Below are 21,870 nucleotides of genomic sequence, written 5' to 3'. Positions count from 1 at the left end.
TACCAGAGTACATCATCTGGTCTAGCCAGATTAGTAAGGTAGAATTGAGATCATGATAGGGGGGGGGGGCACGAAGCATTAAAGAACTAGAGGAAAGTTGGATGTTTCATCGGTGCTATACTGCCCTCCAACTGGCTCGTCTCTTCCCCGCGATCCTTCTGTAAGGGGATGTCCAGTTGCAGACAGATGGGCTTTGGGTCTCCATCCCACACTCCCCCTCATTCACATGATATGATTTTTTGTTCTTTGATGCCTGGTACCTGATTCTTTTGAAACCTGGTGATCACACAGGCTGGTGTACTTCTTCAATGTGAGCTTTGTTGCTTCTCAGCTAGATGGCTGCTTGTTTATCTTCAAGTATTTAAGACCCCAGATTCTAAATCTTTTGATAGACGGGCACCATCAGCTTCCTTCACCACATTTTCTTATGCACCTGCTTGGTCTTCAGCAATTGTGTTGGGAAGGTGAGCATCATGGAGTGCCAGGTTAAAGTGTTCTTGAATTGAGGAAGAACTTGAGTAGAGGCCCAGTGTCCATATTGTAAGCAATCATTTATTCCCCAGTGATTATTATTGGAATATAATTCACATATCCTTCCATTCAAGCATTCAATCACACCAAGAAGAGTTATACAATCAACAGCACAGTCAGTCTCAGAAAATGTTATTCACTCTTGAACTCATCTTTATTAGCTGCCCATTCCCCTCCAATCTCCCATGCTATACTGCCCCCAAAAGACTATCAACCCAGTATTCTTTCTATAGATTTACCTATCCTGGATTTCATATGCAGAAAAGCATTCAAAATCAAACACAAACAAAAACTAACAGAAATAGCAAAGTAAAATAGATGAAACAAACCTGACTAGAGAAGAAATAGAAAATACTGAAATAGAACAAGTTAAATGGATCATAAGGGTTATCAAATGTCATTGCATTTTAGACTAACTCCATCTGCCATAATTGACTTTACAATGCACCTCTCTGATAACAGAGCTATGCATATCCCCCAACTCTGAGCAGAAGGGATTCACTGGTGGCTTAATCCACGAGTGGGCCCTGCTCATGTATTTTGGAATTCCACTGTGATCCATAACTATCTGGAAACCAGATGTACACAATTTAAACTCTGACACCATTCCCTCCTTTAGATTTGGATTATATTTTCTATAATCTTTGTATCACCCAGGCTGGTGTGCTCCATCCATGGACTTCATTGATGCCTCACTGACACAGCCACTTGTTTGAAAGCAAGCCTGTAAGACCCCAGATGCTATTCTTTCTAAGAGCAGAGTCAGCCCCATCTGATTTCTCCGCTATAGCATCCGTATCGTCAGTGATCTCTTCATTAGGTCAAACATCAAGTAGGGCAATGTCATAAGAACTAATTGTTATTAAAATTGGGCTAGAATCCAATGCAAACTCCAAATCCATTCACGCATCTAGGGTTTACCTATATCTCTGGTTTACTGGGTGCTGCCGTGGTGACTCCTTAGGCAGCTGTGGGATACACACTAAGCTTTCTACTCCTGTCGACAATCACAGTTTCAGACACCCACAAAGGGCTGCTATGACTCACCATTGACGGGATTGCAATGAAAGTTTTCTGGTTACCTTAGAAACATCACTGTCAGTTTATGTCAGCGATCATTATCAATCATGCCTGACTCTATAGCGCAGGGTAGAACTGCACCCATCAGTCTCTGAACTGCCATATATCCACAGCAGTAAAAAGCCACATTCCTTCCGGTGGAGCTGGCTGGTGGTTTCGAACTGTTGACCTTGTATTCAGCAGCCCAGTGCATAACCACTATGAATGGATAGTGTCATTAGCTTATCCAATGGTATAGCGTTTAAAACACTGTTGAGCAAAGGAAATTATACAAGTAAAGGCTAATCTCCAGTCCTCAAACATGGGCTTGAGACATTTGAATTCACATCATGCAGAGTGATCTTCATCAGTAAGTCCTTCTGGTCCGCTTTATTTTTAGCCAGCAAGGTTGTGCCAACTGAACATTACACGTTGTTACAAAGCTTTTCTCTGACCCTGATGGCACATCTTTCATATAGTCCAGCTTCAGATTATTTGGTCAGCAAAGAATCAAGCAATCAATAATGCAATATACACACTATAGAATAAATTAATAATTATTATATAAGAGTAAGAAAATGTGACCCATTATAAGGAGAACAGTACTTAATAGAAAAATAATCAAAATTGTAGATATGACAGAATTTCCAGGCACAGATTTAAAATGGAGGCTATCAATATGTTGAAAGATTTAAAGAAAATCTAAAATGGAGCTATGAATGGAAAAATATTATGAACAACAAAAAAATTAAATAGTCATTTTTAAATGAAATAAAAATTTTAAAGCATGGTGTTAACAGAAGGTTAGATACTACAGAGAAAGGATCAATAACCTTGGAAATATACTAAAAAAACAATTAAAATAAAACTCATAAAGGAGAAAGGTAGAAAAAGAAATGAATGTTATTCATGAGTTCTGATGCAATATCAAGTAGTCTAAAATATATGAATAATTGCTGACAGAATTGAAAGAAATAGAGAAATTATAATAACATATTATGAAAATTACTGTTTTAAATTTCCACACTCCTTTCCTAATATTTGGGAAAACAAATCTATCTAAACAACTTATATAATATGTCAAGATAAGAGAAATCATAATTACATGAGTATTTAGAAAATATCTTTAGAATGAGTGACATAGCTACCTTAAAGACAAACCCACTTCACCTGTGCGCTGCGGAGACTATAGTTTTACAGGAGCAGAAAGCTTCATCTTTCTCCCACAGAGTGAGCAGTGCTTTCGAACTGTTAACTTTACAGTTAGCTGTCCATCATGCATCCCACAGCACAACTGGGGCTCCTAATAAAAACATACTACAAAAAAATAGGACGCAACTGATAAATTACATAAAAGGAAATTTATCACCTTAGTGCTTGTTTTAGAATAGCTATAATCCAATTATCTAAGATTCTTTCATAGATGTTAGTGAGCAAACAATTAATCTCAGAGCAAGTAGAAAAAAATAATAATAACCATTAAAGCAGAATGCAAAGAAGTGGAAAGACAACACAGAAAATAGTAAAAATCAAAATGGTTTTTCTTTCAAATGTCACTAAATTTAGAAACTTTCAAGCTTGTTATTTTATGTGAGGGGATAGTGTATTTGGAGTTTGTTGCACCAGGTCAGACTGTTAATCAGTCTTTCTATTTAGAGGTTCTTAAAAGATTGCTTAACAGTGTGAAACAAAAATATTTTCAGGAATAGAATCATAGATTTGACACATTTATTACCTATACTAGGGAGTATTTTTAAGGGAATAGGTCTTTTATGTAAAAAAAAGTAATTTAAATATATAGCTTTTGGTGGGAAAATCCATTTGGGGGGAAATCTGTTTTTTGGGGGGTATCCCTGAGTACCTTTCCATAAAGAACATATCAGTCAAGGATAATTTCACTTATGAATTCTAGGCAAAATTTTAAGGAAAAGATATAATTAATTCACAAACCAAGAAAATACAAAATGAAGGAAATTTTTTTAATCTATTATCTACTGTTAGTATTATAAGCACCCACACAGGAGGCAAAATTACAGATAAATACTCTCTGGTGGCATCATGGCTACACATTGGGTTGCTAAGCACAAGGTCAGCAGTTCGAAACCACCAGCAGCTCCTTGGGAGAAAGAGGAGACTTTCTACTCTATGACTTCTGGAGAGAGGGGAAAGATGCTCCAATTTTACCTATTCTTGCACATAACTGACTCTAATATTACCTCATCACAGTTTCAAACAGCATCTGAGTAAATTTTAACTGGGAATTTTTTTCTGTGCTATAAATAGCCAATAAAGACATTGTCTGGACAAAATAAATTTTTTCTTAAAAGTTTATAAATGTTACCTGTACAATATACCTTAGATACAAAGGAAGGTGTTTCATTTTTTAAACATTCTTAAGAAAAACATATCACAGTTATACTTTATTAACTTCATATTTTTCAAAGGGAAATATTACTTATATAATAACTGATAAAGTATTCTCAGATCTCTCAATGGGTGTTTTTACCCTGGATCTCTCCACTTCATACCAAACCGTATAGTTACCTATAGAGATTTCTATATGCATACAGACAAGGTAGTGATATGGCTCCTGTTTCTCTTCAAAAAGAATAAAGTCAGAGTTGTGAAGAGAACAACATCTGACATGACTTTAGAAAACGCCTTTGCCTAACATAAGTCATAAACTGCATAAAAGGTGCTTCTGTGGAATTTAAGATCTTTGGTTTAAAATAAAAGTTCAGGTTGAATAATTACAATAGAACACAGACTGATCAGTGTTTCGGGCATGAGTGATTATGTTCTGTTCTCATCTTTTTTTGTTCATAAGATGTAATCATGTTGTTTGATTATCCGATGTGTAAAAGTGGTATTGACAGGGTACTTTTCTATCTATATTAAAGGTATATGTTCATGAAATACTTTTTTTTTAAAAGCAAAACTTTAAAGATGCTCAGTGAATTCCCAGTGTGATGTTTTCTTTACACCAAACTTGTCTCATGCTCTCTAGTTTCCCAGTAGTCAATGCCCAACTGTATTTCCAACATTTCATTATTATCTCTGCTCATATTTTTTCCTTTATAAAAACTCATAAAATTTTGTTTTTAAGACCATTCATCCACATAATATTACACAGTCTATATTATGTAGCATGCTGCTTATATATGGAGTATTGCTACTGGGTCCTGGTTCCTACATGCAGAGGTTTATTCCCAGCAAAATGTGTTTGTGTGATCAGTGGACGACTGCAAAGAAGACCTTTCAATGATACACTTGACTACGTCTCGTTAGGGTACCTTCATAAAGCGTCCAACCAGACCAGTGCTTCGGAGGAGATCTGCTTAGAATCTTAAAACTCAAAGCTGGAGGGCAGAAAAGAAGGTTATGATAACTGTTTTTTTGAATTCCAAAATTGTGATTTTGATATAGATTCCTGAAGAATATAGGATGATTATGTAAACTTATTATAAAGAAGTTTTAAGAAAATGAACAACCTCATTGGTAAGGAAAAGGGAACGTTGTACCCAGGAAGAATTCCCCCCTCATCATGATGATTCTTTGACGGTAGCCTTACCCCCCAGCTTCCCCACCCCCACCTCCCACCACACCAGCTCTCATCTTGCCTCTTCAGGCTTCTTTCTGTTGTCCAAACTCAAAGAACATTGCAAAGCAGCCAGCTTGAGCCCTTGCCATATTATCAATCAGACAGAATTCTTCGGGGCAAGGTTAGCGAGAGGGAAACCCTGCCTTCTGAAGCATGTAGACCTAGATGGAGGATATGCTGAGAAACAACAGCTTCAACGTGTGATATTTTTACTTATTAAAGGTTGCTCTGATTTTTGTAGCGATACTTTTGCCGTATTCTGGTACTGTTTGCAGATGCCATTGGTTCTTCTGCCATAGAGTTTTGTGCGTTTGATTACTCTGTTATTGCTTAGTTTAATAAAGAAACATTTGAATATTTGTTAAGTGGCCAGCAGGACCCTAATCATAGAGAGCATATAAGTGAACATATAAATTCATAGAGAGTGAGTTTGGGTGTGATTGACAGAAAGATCAGCTAAACAGAAAGTGAAACTGAGAAAGAGAAAAATGTCGGAGAAGAGGATTCCAGGGGAGGAGCAGGACATTTCGAGAGGAGGGCTACTAAATTTTAGATAAAGGGATCAACAATAATCCGATAAAGAAATTGAAAGTTGAATAAAGGCCTGATATCTGGAGAATGAGCATTCTGAGCTAACAGAAGTAACATGTTCTAAAAGTCTTGAGTCAGCCTTGCGTTTGATAAGTAAGGTGGCCAATATAGTAGGAAGGTGATTTGCCAAAGGATTAAGAATATGGATACTATGATTTAGTGGGGATTTCCAAGTCCTAAGCCCATTACCATTGAGTTGATTCTGACTCACAGCACCTCCATAGGACAGAGTGTAAATTCTCCCAAAACTTTCTAAGGCTGTCTATCATTATGAAAGCAGGCTACTTCATCTTCCTCCCATGGATTTGCTGGCAGGTATGAGCTGTAAATCATTGTCAGTGGACCGATGCTTAACTCACTACACCACTAACTCTCCTGAAGACATCTTACAAAGACTGTACCTTTGAGGTGAAGAGACACTGGGAAACTCTAGGATTCACATGAATTGCTATGTCTGTTGTGTGAAGATTACAGGGTATTGGTCTAAGAGTTGAAGCAGGAAGAAAATTAGAAAGAGCTTGTAATCATCCAAGTGGAGGAGGATAGGCAATGCTCCCAGAATGTACAGCATTACATTAATTCACTAGAACTTTCCCTAACTAGATAGATTGAATTGTACTGTTTGCATCTTCATCTCCTTCACAGGTGAATGCGTGCAGGAAAATGGGGTTTTCTTTGCAGATGGTTTCAGTTCACAATGTCCTGGAACAGGCTGGGCTTCAATCCTAATCCTTCTGAGGGACGTTTTGCAAAAGAAAAGGGAAGACATGGAAAGAAAATCACAGACAAGGTAAAATTATGATATGAGGATTAGTCAAAGAGGTTAGGAACTCCAAGAAACAACAGAAACAGGGTTATAAAAGCAGAATTATGTACTTATCTTTCTGTGCTTGGTTTACTTCACTTAGCATAATTTCCTCCAGTTCTTCCCATGCAGTGATGTGCTCCAGGTGTTCATCACTGCTTTTTAGATATACATAGTACTCCATTGTATGTATGTATCACGGCTTTTAATCCACTCATCCGTTGATGGGAATTTGGGTGTTTCCAACTCCTTGCAATTGTGAACTGTGCTGCAATGAACATTGGCGCACAGATGTCTGGCCGTGGTATTTTTCCTTGCCTCTTCTGGGTATATGTCCAGTAGAGGGATTGCTGGGTCATATGGTAACTCAATTTCCATCTGTTTTAGAAATCACCAAATTGATTTCCATAGTGGCTGTACATGCATACAGGCCCACCAGCAGTGGATGAGAGTTCCTATCTCACCAGAGCCCCTCCAACACTTGTTGCTTTCTGATTTTTTGAATTGGACTACCTTTGAGGGTGTCAGGTGGTATCTCATAGTTGTTTTGATTTGTATTTCTCTTATGGCTAATGATCAGGAACATTTCTCATATGTTTATTGGTCATTCAAATTTCAGACTCTGTGAAACTTCTGTTCAGGTCCTTTGCCCACCTTCACCTGGGCTGTTAGTTTTTCACTTACTGTAAGCTTGCAAAGTATTGTAGATTTTAGTAATAAGACCTTTGGTTGATGTGTCATTGCTAAACATCTTTTCCCAGTCGGTGGACTCTTTACTACTTTTGGTGAATTCTTTTGATGCACACAGGTGACTTATCTTCAGTATATTCCACTTGTTTATTTGTGACGCCTCTGTTGCTTTGTCTTGCTATGACTTGTTGTTTTTTTTGGTGCATATTATTATCTATGCAGGTCTATCTAGACCAGTGGTGAGAGTGGCGATACCTGGATGGTGGAGGGAAGGTGGGGTAGAAAGGGGGAACTGATTACAAGGATCTACATATAACCTCCTCCCTGGGGGATGGACAACAGAAAAGTGGGTGAAGGGAGATATTGGACAGGGTAAGATATGACAAAATAGTAATTTATAAAATATCAAGGGTTCATGAGGGAAAGGGGAGCGGGGAGGGAGGGGAAAAAAGAGGCACTGATATCAAGGGCTCAAGTAGAAAGAAAAAATTTAGAGAATAATGAGGGCCACAAATGTACAAATGTGCTTGACACAGTGGATGGATGGATGGATGTACGGATGGTGATAAGAATTGCACAAGCTCCCAATAAAATGATAAAAAAGCAGAATGATACAGAGCAGTCATGGACAAGATGATTCCTTTCATTGTACAATCTAGTCTCCAGAATCATGAAAGAAGATATTTTTTGTTTAAAGCCACCTACATATGGAAGTCCTAGGAAGCCCAGCCCTTCATCCAGCCTTGAAGGTTATTGTTTCCTCCTTGCTATATGTTAATTCATAAACATGTTCTAGAGGCACTAGTTAGGCTCATTGCCAATTGACCGGTCAGGTGGTCAGAGCTCAGAAATAATTATTTCTTTGAAAATTTTCTGAAACTTCTAATTATGATTCCAAAGAAAGGGTTCTTTCTTGCTTTCTCTTGTTCCTTAAATACATCTTCCCTTCAATGAGAAATCCACACTTAAAAAAATATGGATCCAAGAGGCTTTCAATGGTAATTAAAAGATAATGAGAAATTTCCAACTTTTGACCCCTTTTGTATATTTATTCCTTTGCTAAATCTTACAACATAGTCCAAATAGTTTTGATTTTATTGAATCTTATTAGTGTCAAGGTCTCTGGGTGGTGCAAAAGAAAAACATTCAGCTGCTGAGCAAAAGGTTGGTTTTTGGAACCCAGTCGAGTGCTGCAAGAGAACAGCTTGGCGATCTGCTTCTAGGTGATTAAAGCCAATAAACCCCATGCAGACCATTTCTACTCCGAAAAATATGTAGCTTCCTTGCGTCACACGTGAGTAGAGGACAATGGATTTGTTTTATTTTTCCATAGATATCACTAGAAAGACACACCTACTAAGTTGAAAATATATTTTTCCAATTTTAATTTATTTAGCATGAGGGCATTTATTCAAATAATTGTATCCAAATATTATTGGGATTACCTCTCTTCTCATGGCCATTGTTAGATTCCAAAAGCCAGGTTGTTACATGGATATCAGTATTATTTAAAAATGGAAGATGATCACATCAGATCACAAAATGGAGGGTGGCTTCATCCATTGTCATACAACTGACAGTAGATCATTAGATAACTTCCAGATCACTGAGAATCAGGGTCCAGTGAAATTGACACATAAGCGTAACCATCCTGGATAGTACTGTTTGCAATACACATCATCATGTTTTAATACCAGACAGACATCACTAGTGCAATAGTCAGATTTTTTGCTGGTGTCATAACTGTTAAATAACAGAACGGTCAATAAGTGTGGAAAGGATATTCTTCTCCCAAGCCCACCCTCCCAAGTGATTACATAACTCATGGCCATGAACCCGGGCAGGGGAGAACTGCCCAAATGGGTTTCTTTTCACAATCCAAGGAAAGCTTCATCTTTCTTTCATGCATAGTGGGCTTTGCATGGATCTGCTAACTGCAAAGTCGGCAGTTCAAAACTACCAGTGGCTTCTCTGAAGACAGACAAGGCTTTCGGAAACCCACAGGGACAATTCTACCCCTTCTTATATGAGGTGGAATCAACTCTTTGAGAGTAAGCTTAGAGTTTAAATAGCTATACTTCACTAGTATTTTATTTGTTTCTACTTCTACTAAATTTCCCCCATTCATTTTGGTTTAATTTTGTTTAGTTTTGAGTATGTGTAAAATAACACGCTGTCAAAAGGCAAACTGCAAGAGAGCTATTTTCAGGGAGATACTAATTTCTTTCCATTTATGCCCTATACCTTGCCAAATCAATTAGTTTATGCTTGGTTTATCCATTTTTATTTTCAAAGAAAAATAGATGAATGAGTATTCTTCTCGGTTTGTTTTTCCTGTTCAGGAGATAAAAAAATTATACTTTACCTTTTTACATTGCTTTTTGACTTAATATTTCCTGAAAATCATTTCATGCCCATTCATAAAGAGCCTCCTTCCAATGCAGACCTGTGGAGCAATGTATTAAGCACACTAATTTCATTTCTGATAAAGATTTTGGCTTGTTGAGTGTGGTATGGATTTGGCCCCTGACCTCTCACTACACAGGAAGGAAGGGTTAAAGTCATCAGACCAAGGCTGACTCCCAGGAGACAGGGCTCAGGCCGCTACCCTCCAAGCGGCTCGCTAATTCTGACGCCAATTGTCCCTCTCAAGGGATTCGTTGCTGGGTTCCGTCATTCATTGCCATGGCCAAATAGAACTCACCGATGGTGCTCATGATTATAGGGATTATTAGGGAAATGAACAATTTATAATTAAGGATCAGAAGTTCTCAAGGTTCAGTAAATCTCCAGTCAGGAGTGCCTCTTCTCAGCTGTGCCTAGGTCACATGGTCACTTGGCCTCTGCCCTGCCTGGGCAAATATTACAAAGCTCACCTAGAGCTACTGAGAAATGCCCAAGGGCACACTGCTGCACCGTAAACCTCAGCCCCACGCTGCACAACTAACCTAGTTTTCCTAATTAACTCTCTGGAGACGCCCCACTCCACAGGTGAGTCCCCTGCCTCAAACAAGTCATTTTACTTTCTCCAAGCTTCTGCGAAGGCCACCACTTTGTTCTGTCTCATGCGCTTGGCTCAGCTGCCACCAGTTCTCTGCCACTTTGCTGCCAATTATCCAGTGTCACGGGTGCCACAGCTCATTGTTTCCTGGAAAGGAGAGGCTCAGTGCAGCGATCTTGAGATCCATGCTTCCTTCCTGCCTCCTTATTCTTGAACCCTCGAGGCCCCTCTCCTTGCTTCTGTGATGGCTCTTTTTATATGGCGTGGAGTGACCAAACTGACCTATCTCCTCATCCGTGCCCAATACGCGGATTTTTGCCCGGGCCCACGTAGTCACTTGGTGCGAGTATAAAGCCTACGGCTAGCAGACCCCGTTAGGTAACCCGTGCCCCTGCAGGGGGTCTCCGAGATGTTGCATTAACAAAGAGCTGCTGCAATTCTAATCCGGTGCGCATATATTTTCTTCTTTTTGGAGCTACATTTTCAGAGAAACTTCCTCGAAATAGGCTTACTAGGAAAAGTAGTCATGCAAATGAAGACAGACATTTGCTAAGAGACTGTCACAAACTCCTCCAGCACATTTACATTTACACCAGCCACGTGAGAGTGCCTGCTTACCCACACCCAGCCCCCGACACCAAAAGCACTATGCTGTTAAGTTATGAAGCATTTGAAGAAAAACTAAATATAATGCGGATTTTTTTCTTATTAAAAGAAGAAAAGTATATTTTTTTGATCCGAGCTATTAAGGGAATGGAGACAGAACCAGATGATGGGAAATTGGAGTCATTGTCAAAGCCTCAGCTTTGCCCATGTTATGAACAAATTATACATTGGAAATCCAAGTAAATTGATTGAGGATATCAAAAAAAAACCCAGCTAGTTGGGCCTACAAGTCCAGAATTTTGGAGGTTGTCTGAGTGAAAATATATTCTTGTGATATTATAAGTATATAATCTTTAAATGCTTGGGACTATATGCTGTCAGTTAGTAAGAAAAGAGAAGGAAACACACAAATAAACCAAAACTAGGCTTTTGGATTCTCTAACAATGATAGGTTGGCAAAATGTGGGAGAATCAGATGAGGTGACTGAAAAGAAATGTTCAGGGAGGCAGAAGAAAAACGGGGGAAGATTGAGCTTTTGGAAACCAGGTAGAGAAAATGTTTTCAATAGGAGAGAAATATATTGCAGAGCAACCAAATTATTTGATAATAGGCCTTGGATTTATAACATGTAGACCTTTGGTGACCTTGACCCGAGCACTTGCTGTGTGTGTTGGGATGGAAGTCTGACTGGTTTGGATTCAAGAGAGATGGGATAAGAGACAATTATTTTCTTTCTATAAAGGGCAGTAGAGTAAGTTTCTCAAGAATAATTCATGTCCTTATCCTTTGTGTTTCCTTCAACACATTTTAGGAGTCCTGGTGGCATTGTAGGCTAGTCATGGTAAATGGGTATATAGTTCAAATCCACTAGCCACTATGTGAAAGAAAGGTGAAGTTTTCTGTTCCTATAGAAATTTGGTCTTGGAAATCTTAAGGAGAAGTTCTTGGCTGTCACGTATAGAGTTCTCTGAGTATAAATTAGCAGAGGGGTTTTAAATTTTCAGTATTTATTTCTATAATAAACTGATTTGATAATGTTTACTAATTCCACAATCCCCCTTTCCAGATAAACAATAGCAACAATGCCTCCCAGATTTTAGAACAGAGATTATCAATATTACTGCAACTGCAAGTGATTCCCATGGAAGACTGATGTGACTTACTCAGAAAGTTGATATAAATTTTAGATTGATGGATTAATTTTTCAAACCATCTTGAAATTTTTAGCCAATTGTAATCTTAACTCAAACTTATTTATGTCTTAAGATAGGTTCTCTAGAGAAGCAAAACCAGTGAAATACATATATTGAGGGAATTGCTCATATAATTGTGGAGGCTGAAACGTCTCAAACCATGGAGTCAGGCACCAGAGAGGCGACTTCTCCTGACTCCTGTGATGGTAGGGATCGAAATATCCAAAGTCTACAGAGGAAGTGGCAGACTGCGGCCTCAAGTGGCCGTGGGAGCTGTCAAGCGTCGACCTTGCAGGATAGAGAACAAGCTGAAGGCTTCTTATAGCCAACGAATTGGAGGTCGAAGGATGAAACGATAGAATCAGGATCACAAAAAAAAAAAAAATGAGAGCTTTGCCAGAGTAGCCATATGTTTTGGATGCAAACTGCACCACCCAAGGAAAAACTCCTACCCGATTGGCTGATCATATCAGATCACAAAATGGAAGATGATTGCTTAACCTTGATCAACTCACAGAAAGTTGTAACCTAATCAAGTTGGCACTTAACTTTCAACTACCGTGTTTTCAAAGTTTAGTCAGGGAAATACTTAAAACTCTATGGGAGCAGAACATCACACATGAGAAAAATTCAGAACATAATATATGGAGTTTTCAATTTCCCTGAATAAACTATAGACAGACCTAATTCCAACTTACTTTCAAAAGCAGATTATTGTCTGGTTTCTTCTTTTATATGTGTACAAATTTAAATGATCAAATTTACTTGAAATGTTGGTGTACTATGTGATTTCAAATGGAAACGCTATTTTTAATCTGTATTTCCCTGTAAACAGAGTCTAGTGTTCTATGCAGCCATCATAAATTGCCATTACCCAACAAATATTTTCATCAATAGAATATTTGCCTCTCAGGAACACACGGGAAGTTGGAATGATCTGGGTACCACATTTTTGAAAAGCCATTATAGATCTCTAAATAAGATCTCTTAGAACTAATAAAATACTTGTCAGATGGGGAGGCCAATGTACTTTCTCAGGTTTTATAATTTTCATTTGCCAGATCGATAAAGAAAAGTAATGCAAATTTTAGTAGGATCATATCTCAGATAACCAGGGAAAAGGTGTTTTTTAAAAAGTAATTTTATAAATTAGGGAACGTCTGTGTCGGGCTTGTGTCCTGTCACCATACTTATTCAATCTGTATAACTCATTCACTTTCATTGCCCTCCAGTAGATGCTGATTGACAGGGATCCAAAAGGACAGAGTAGAAGTGTCCCATGAGTTTCAGGAATGCAACTGTTTTTGAGGGTAGAAAGCCTTGTCTTGTCCCCGTCAATTTGTATGCTAAGCAAATAGATAAACTGGATAATGTGAAGGGGGAAAATTGGCATCAGGATTGGAGGGAGGCTTATTACAACCTACAATATGCAGACGACAGAACAGTCCTTGCTGAAAGTGAGGAGGACTTGAAGCACTAGCTGACACAGATCAAGGATCGCAGACTTCAGTGTGGATTGCAACTCAATGAAAAAGACCAAAGCCTCACAACTGGGCCAATAAGTAACATCATGATAAATGGAGAAAAGTTTGAGGTTGTCAGGAATTTTGTCTTGCTTGAATCCATGGAAGCAGCCATCTAGAAAGACATGTTGCTTTCCTGTCAATCTGCCACAATAAGACATCGTTTGAGTAGTGCAAAGTAAGGATGTTCCTTTGAGGACTAAGGTGCACATAAATCAAGCCATGGTATTTTCAGTGGTCTCTTATGCATGTGAAATTTGGACACAGAAGAATCAGTGCATTTGAACTGTGGTACTGGAAATGAATATTGAAAGTGCCATGTATTGCCTAAAGGACAAACCAATCTGTCCTGGAAGAAGTACATCCGGAGTGCTTCTTAGAAGCAAAGATGGCCGTACTTTGTCTTCTCACATACTGTGGATGGGGTGTCAGGAGAAAGACATCATGGTTGGTAGAGTCGAGGGGCAGTGAAAAAGAAAAAGTCCCTTGACAAGGTGAGCTGACCCTGTGGCTGCAACAATGGACTCAAAGGTGTAGGAGCAGGCAGTGTTCTGTTCTGCTGTGCATGGGCTTTCCATGAGCTGGAACGGAACGACGACGACAGAGTGGGTCAGTGTGTTGACTAGCTTAGAATGGCTTACAAAGGGGGGGGAGAATGGCTGAGCGCTCTGCATAATGTAATCTATGTCACTGCCTCATACATGTAAAAAGATTAAATTGGTGTGTACGTTGCTGTGAATAACAAAGTAAATGAAATTTAAAGGGAAAAAGTACTGAGTAAACATTACGTTTCTTAAAAAAAAAATCATCACTTTACATGCATTTATTTATTTATTTCATACAGTGTGGGAACCTTTATTCTACTCTTTCTCCTTTAAAAATTAATATTTCCTCTGATGGTTTATTTTATTTGTTAGCAAAGGAAATGAAACAAAGGAATCCTGGTGGCACAGTGATTAAAGCACATGGTTACTAAACCACCTGTTGTCTCAGGGGAGAAAGAGCTGGCAGTTCGATTCCATAAAGAGTCACAGACGTGTGAACACGATGGAGCAGTTCTGCTTTGTCCTCTAGAGTCCCCTTGAGTCACAATAGACTGGACCACAGAAGATGTTGTTTTATTTTGTTATGAAAAAGAAATCCTGGACTCATTTGGGTGTATTAGGTCTTTGCACAGTAAACTCAGGACAAAAACCTAGGACTGAAACAGTAGTCAGAATATCACCCTTTAGTTTTGGTTAACTGTTAATCTCTTTATATATTAATTCAACAAACTGTTAGCATGCCTCTTACATGAAAAGCACTAAAGATTTAAAATAATCCAATAATTATTCAATGTTTTGCTTATTCTGTGCAGGGTGCTTTGTTAAGTGCTTTCTTTCCATGCATTCACTTAATCTTCCCAATGGCTCCAAGAGGTAGGTAATATCACATTTTTTATTTTTCTGAGAAGATGGTTGTGCAGATTCATGAAGGTTAAGAAACTTGTTCAAGATTAACCAAATATTATGGAACAGAACCTAAGCTTAAACTCAGCTTGCTCTGATTTCACAACCCTGCTTTCAATTATAGGCTCTGGAAATAGAGCTAAATTAGTCTCTAGCTTTTGAGAAAAATCCTTTAAAGCTATGCAAACGATTTTGAGCAGCTTCTTCATCTGGAACAGGGAGCTGAAGCCTGCTTAAAACAAATACACAAGAGTCAAAGTACAAGTCTATCCCACCTGAATTTCAAGACCAGATGTGATGCATTGATCACTAATGAAGACCTGGTGAGCTTTAGAATTATACAAAGTCTACCATTCATGAAGAAACTAAAGGTCATTAGAAAGACAAGAAAGAAAGAAAAGATCAAAGTGAATGTCAGAAGAGACTCTGAAACTTGCTCTTAATCAGAAAGTAGCTAAAGCAGATGGAATGAAGGATAAAGTCAAGGAGCTGAAATGAAATTTTCAAGGGCAGCTCAAGAAAAAAAAAACAAAGCATTATAACAAAATGTGCAAGAACCTAGAAAAAAAACACAAAGGGAAGAAGATGCTCAGCATATCTGAAACTGAAAGAACTCAAGGAAAAAGTCAAGCCTGCATTGAAATTTGGAAAGTTTCTATAGGAAAAATATGGCATGATGCAGGAAGCATCAAGAGAAGATGGGGGGGGGGATACACAGAATCAGGGTATGAAAGAGATCAAGTTGACAGTTCACCATTTCTAGCTCATGAGCCAGAAACAGTGGTATTGGAGGAAGAAGTTCAAACAGCACTGAACACATTAGCCAAAAACAAGTCTCCAGAAATTGATGGAATAACCATAGAAATGTTTCAGAAAACTGAAGAAGCACTGGAAACAATCATCCATTGATACCAGGAAATTTGGAAACAGCTACTTGGACAAATGACTGGAAGAGATCCTTATTTGTGCCCATTCCAAAGTAAGGTGACCCAACAGCTGTAGAAAAATATCATTGATATCACACACAAGTAAAATTTTGCTTAAGATAATCTAGCAAAGCGTTCAGCAGTACACTGACAGGGAATTGTCAGAAGTTTAGGCTGGATTCAGAAGAGGACATGGAACAGGGATATTATCACTGATGTCAGATGGATCTGGGATCAAAGTCAAGAATATCTGAAAGATATTAACTTGTGTTTCATTGACTATACAGAGGATTCAACTGTGTGGACCACAATAAACTGTGGATAACCATGAGAAGAAGGGGGATTCCAGAGTGCTGCATTGTGCTCACTCTGAACTCCTTCATGGATAACGAGGCAGTTGTGTGAACAGAACAAGGAAATAGTGCATGGTTTAAAATCAGGAAAGAGTGTGCATCATGGCTGTATCCTCTCACCATACTTAATTGATCTATATGCTGAGAAAATCATTAGATAAACTGGATTGTATGAAGAAGAGTGTGTCATTAGGATTGGAGGAAGGATTTATTAACAATCTGAGAGGAGGAAGAGGGAAATGATCACAATGAACAACACAACTCCATCCCTCCCCCCTCTCCTGAGGGAGACAAACAACAGAAACCATGGAAGAAGGGACAGTCAGTGTAAGATATGAAAATAATAATAATTTATCAAGGTACACAAGGTAGGGTGGAGGGAGGCAAAAGAGGAGCTAATACTAAGGACTCTATAGAAATATGCTTGATGTGATTGATGTATGGATTGTTATAAGAGCTATCAGAGTTCCCAATATCTTTTAATTAAAAAAAAAACCCTGAGGTATTCAGATGGCACACCTTGCTTGCTGTGGTGAAGAGAAAGTAAAGCATTTGCTGATGAAGATAAAAGGTTATAGCCTTCAGTATGGATTACAACTCTATATAAAGACATAGAGGTTGGAGTTGTCAAGGACTGTGTCTTAGTTGGATCTATAATCAATACTCAAGAGATCAAAAGACATATTACATTAGGTAAATCTGCCGCGCAAGATGTCTATTGAGTATTGGAGAGCAAGTATGTCAATTTGAGGACTCAGGCATGACTGACCCAAGCCTTGGTATTTTCCATTGCATCATATGCACGTGAAAGTTGGACCTTGAATTAGAAAAACTGATGCATTTGAATTTGGGTCTGGAGAAGAATTTTGAAAGTCCCTTGGAATGATAAATGGACAAACCTATCTCTCTTGGAAGAAGTAATGCCAGGAGGTTTGATAGAGGCAAAGATAGCAAGACTTCATCTTACATACTTTGGACATGTAGTCAGGAGAGGCCAGGCCCTGGAGGAAGGCATCATATTTGATAAAGAGGAGGGGAAGGGAAAATAAGAGGAAGGCTGTCAATGAGAAAGATGGACACAGTGGCCGCATCGATGGCCTCAGGCATCGGAACAATCGTTAGTTTGGCCCCAGGGTCATGCTGTGTTTCATTCGGTGGTGTAGGGTGGCGATGAATCTAAGCAGACTACATGGCACCTAACAACAGCAGATTTCTGTGACAATCTTGTTAACAAGGTTGAATTTTACCCAAGCCCTGTGATCCTGGAAGACAGCAATGGTTAAGGACTCTTTTGTGGTGTGGAAAGTAGTCTAACTGTAGCATCTAGATCTCCCTCTCTTGCTGGTCCTCACAGAATTCAGATAGTCTTAGTAGTGCATTCAGTAGCTAACTCCAGATGATCAGCACAGCCATTGTTTAGGCACCCTATATCGTCAGTACTTCACTGGGTTTCCATTAGTCCGATTCAGTGCTTAAAGATTGTTCCAAGGTCTAGTTAGTGGAGTAGCACTTCCTGCTTTTCCTGGCCTTTTTCTCTTTGATGCAATATTTCCCCCCCCTCTTGTTTTGAAGTGCACCTTCCCACCCTAATCTAGTCTTTGTGAAAACATTAACAGAAAGTTTCTGCACACCAAGAACTGTTTTTGATCAAACTACAACCATATAAAGAGCCCCTTGTGGTGCTGTTGATGAATGTGGCTGCTAACTGACAAACTGGAGGCTTGAGTCCACCCATAGGCACCATGGGAAAAAAGGACATCTACTGTGACAGCTAGCACAACCAGAAATGATTGCCCTTAAGTAGGTCCTATTGAAGCTTCTATGGAGAACAGTCATACTCTGCATACATTGGGTTGCCATGAGTCAGGGGTGCCTCCGGGACAGCTGGTTTTGTTCTGGTTACATGATAAACACCTGCTAGGCAGAGAGATATGGGAAGAAGCCTTGAGCTCAGCTAACCCAAAGGCTGCTGGTTGGAACCCATGCAGCAGTGAGAAGTAGCCATCGGTTTCTGTCGATTACAAGTGAGGAAACCTACGAGGCAGATCGACTATGTTACCTGGGGTCACAGTGTTTCAAGATTGATTGATGCACCAAATTACAACACCAACAAAGAAACAAGAGTAAACACTCTACTTGTAAGGAGCTTAGGAAGGCAAAATATGACTCCAAGAACTGATGGAATACACACTGAAAATATTTCCAGAAATAGATGCAGGAGCTGAAGGTATGGACTCATCTTTGTTAGGAAATTAAGAAAATGGCTATTTGACTAGCCAGTGGGAAGAAAACCATCTTTGTGTCCATTTCAAATAAAGGTACCCAACGGAATGCGGTGGACATTATCAAACAATATCATTAATATTACATATAAGTAAAATATTGCTGAACATAATCCAAAAACACTTGCAATAACACAACAGGGGCCTGAAACTAAATGCAGCATTCAGAAGATGTTGTGGAATGAAAGATGTCATTGTGGATTTCAGATGGATATTGGCTGAAAGCAGAGCATGCCAGAAAGAGGCATATCTGATTTTGTTGACTCTGCAAGGGCAGAAAAAATATAGATACCATTTAGGAGATTTGCAAATCTAGAACAGTTCACTGTGCTCATGTACAATCTGGACACAGACCTAGAGGCAGTTTTTGATTGTTTTATTTTGTTAACAGAACAAGGTGATAGTGTATGGTGAAAACTCAGGGAAGGTTTGTGTCAGTGTTGTATTCATTCATCGTCATTATTCAATTTGTGTGCTGAAAAAATAATCTAGGATGTCATATGAAGAAGAATGGTGAATTAGGTTTGAGGAAGTTTCATTAACAAATTTTAAGATGAAGTTGGCGCACCTTGTCCAATTGAAAGCTAAGAGAATATAAAGTATTTACTGATGAAGATAAAGGATTACAGTGTTCACTATTTATTACATCTGAATGTAAAGAAAACAAAAATTCTTACAATTGGACCAATAAACAATATCTTTATAAACTGAGAGAAGATTTAAATTGCCAAGGATTTCATTTTACTTGACTCCATATTTAATTGTCATGAAAGCAGCAGTCAAGAAATCAAAGGACTCTATTGCTTTGGGCAAATCTGTTACATAAAAGATCTTAATAATTGTAAAGAGCAAAGCTGTCACTTTGAGGATTGGGTGCACCTGCGATGAGCCATGGCCTTTTCAATGGCCTTGCATGCGCGAGAAAAGTGGACAATACATAAAGGAGACTGGAGGATCATTTATACATTACATTTGTGGGTCTGATAAAGAATATTGAATATAAGTTGTCAGAAGAATAAACAAGTCTGTCCTGGAGAAAGCGCAGCCATAATACTCCTTAGACTGCATCACGCAAGACTGCAATAACTGAACTTTGAACCCGTTTTCGGGAGGAACCGGCTCCTGTAGGAGGAGAGCATAATTGATGGGTGAGAGAATTAGCTAAGGAGCGGAGCAGCCTACACGGGATGGACGGATGCGGTGACTCCCAGGAGGAACTCGAAGACAGCCCGTGTGGGGGCGACGGAGCACTGGGCTTTCCATTTGGACCGTGTCTCACCAGGTGGAACTGTCTTGCGGAGCCTCGCAGCAACAGCAGCGGGGCTTGAATCAATGCTGTGCGGCGCCCTGGAGCATTTGCTGATTGAAGGTTCCTTTCCAGGTCTTGTCAGTCTCGAGGGAGTCCCTGCGTGGCCTCTCACAACCCACAGTCTCTGGTTGACAAAGATGTTTGTAAAATGGCACAGCCAGGGAAAGCAGGTCATGACAACAGCGACAGTACACTCAGGGCGGGAAACTGCATCCATTTCATGACTGGGACCGAAGCTGTGTGAACTCCTCTGCAATCAGCACTGAGCGCCATCAAGTTCTTCGACTCATAGCAGCCGCAGAACAGCATAGAACGTGTCCTGGGGTTTCCACCGCTTTGCCTCCTTATGGGCTTCAAACTGCTGAGCTCGCAGTTAGCAGGGCCAGGAGTGACCCATTACGCCACCGAGGCGCCAAACAATCGTCACTCCTGCGCATAAGATGCAGTTTCGATTCCTGATATAGTCTGCCTTAGAATCAGAGCATCCAAAAGCATAATAGACCTTTGATATTTATAATTCTGACCCTGCTGATTGACCAATGATGAAACAGATCCCTTGCTTAAAGCCGTCCATCTTGTCAGAATTGGTGTATTCCGGCCTATTTTTGACATCCACTTCAGTCCTGCTTGGGTAGACCACAGCTGTGTATCTGTTGTGGACGCATTTGAGGATCTTTAGGCTCCCAGTCAGATAAAGACATCTTATGCGTATAAGATATTATCATTGCTCTGAAAACGATCACATGTGGAGGCTCTATAAACTGTCATAACCTGTTTCTTATATCACGAAAATATTTGGGCTAATGTCTTGAATTTAATATGAAACAATAGATCATACACAGCCTCGCTATTTGAATGAAGACTCACCAGTCAATGCCCTATATGGTTTTAATTTTAAAATATTCAATTTTACTTCAAGCTGTTAAGAAAATGAAAATGCATTATTTTTAGGTCGTACAGCATTTTCAACTAGTCCGTTGTCATGAAGTGAATATTGCAATCTATCTGTTGTTCTGCACGATGCCATTTAAATAAATATCAGGTTTGTGTATGTGCTGCTCAACTTCTCATTATCATGCAGCAAAGCATTTCAAACTGCCTGAGGTTAGTGCCTTTGTTAGAACCCAGGAGATTGGAGAACATAGCTTGAATCATGAAAAAGTTAACTGACCTATATTTGAGACAGCGGAAAAAAATAACGTCAAGGTCACATCTCCAGACTTAGCCATTATCAGACTTGAATCACTAAAGATTAAAGCTTATAATGATTAATTTATAGCAATATGATGCATCTCTGTGGTCATCTATATTTAGCACTTGCTAAAAAAAAAAGTGGCTTTAGAAATACCCTACACCAAAGAGAGTGTTCAGGGTTTCCTGGGTTCAAATACTGTTTAAGAACAGTGTAAGTGAGACATATAAATTATCCCTTATTTTTAATTTAAAAGAGTTGAAATGAAATGGCTATATCAACAAACCACATACAAGATGCTCTCTGCTCCTGCACTGATCGGTTGACGACTCCGTTTGAAGTGCTTACTGGTGAGGACTGTAGCCTAGGGGGGAGGGCATGCTGACGGTCAAAGTGTCTGTTCATCTATTTAGTGTTGTAAACGGAGAGAAAATGTCACACGGCAGCTGTCTGTGTGTGTAACCCGTGGTTAAGTGCTTATTCTTTTGTTTGGCCTAATGACTCTTCACATTTGGAAACAGAAAATGATCAGAATATTTAGCTGTGAAGTGGCACTAGCACTTGATAATCGACCAGTCACGTTGGAGCTCCTTTTGCTGCAGAGGTAGCGCAGCACTTGGAGCCTCCCCTTATGCTTGTCTTTAATCATATTTCTGGTCTGATGCAAGCCCATAATTCCTTATTGGCCATTTACAGATCTCAAAGTTGATCTGTCATATTTATGACCATGTGGGAAAGCCAGATATAAACTGATACGAT

The sequence above is a fragment of the Tenrec ecaudatus genome, chromosome 1 (genome assembly GCF_050624435.1).
Source record: "Tenrec ecaudatus isolate mTenEca1 chromosome 1, mTenEca1.hap1, whole genome shotgun sequence".
NCBI classification, from domain to species: Eukaryota; Metazoa; Chordata; class Mammalia; order Afrosoricida; family Tenrecidae; genus Tenrec; species Tenrec ecaudatus.
Note: the sequence above shows the minus strand (reverse complement) of the source record.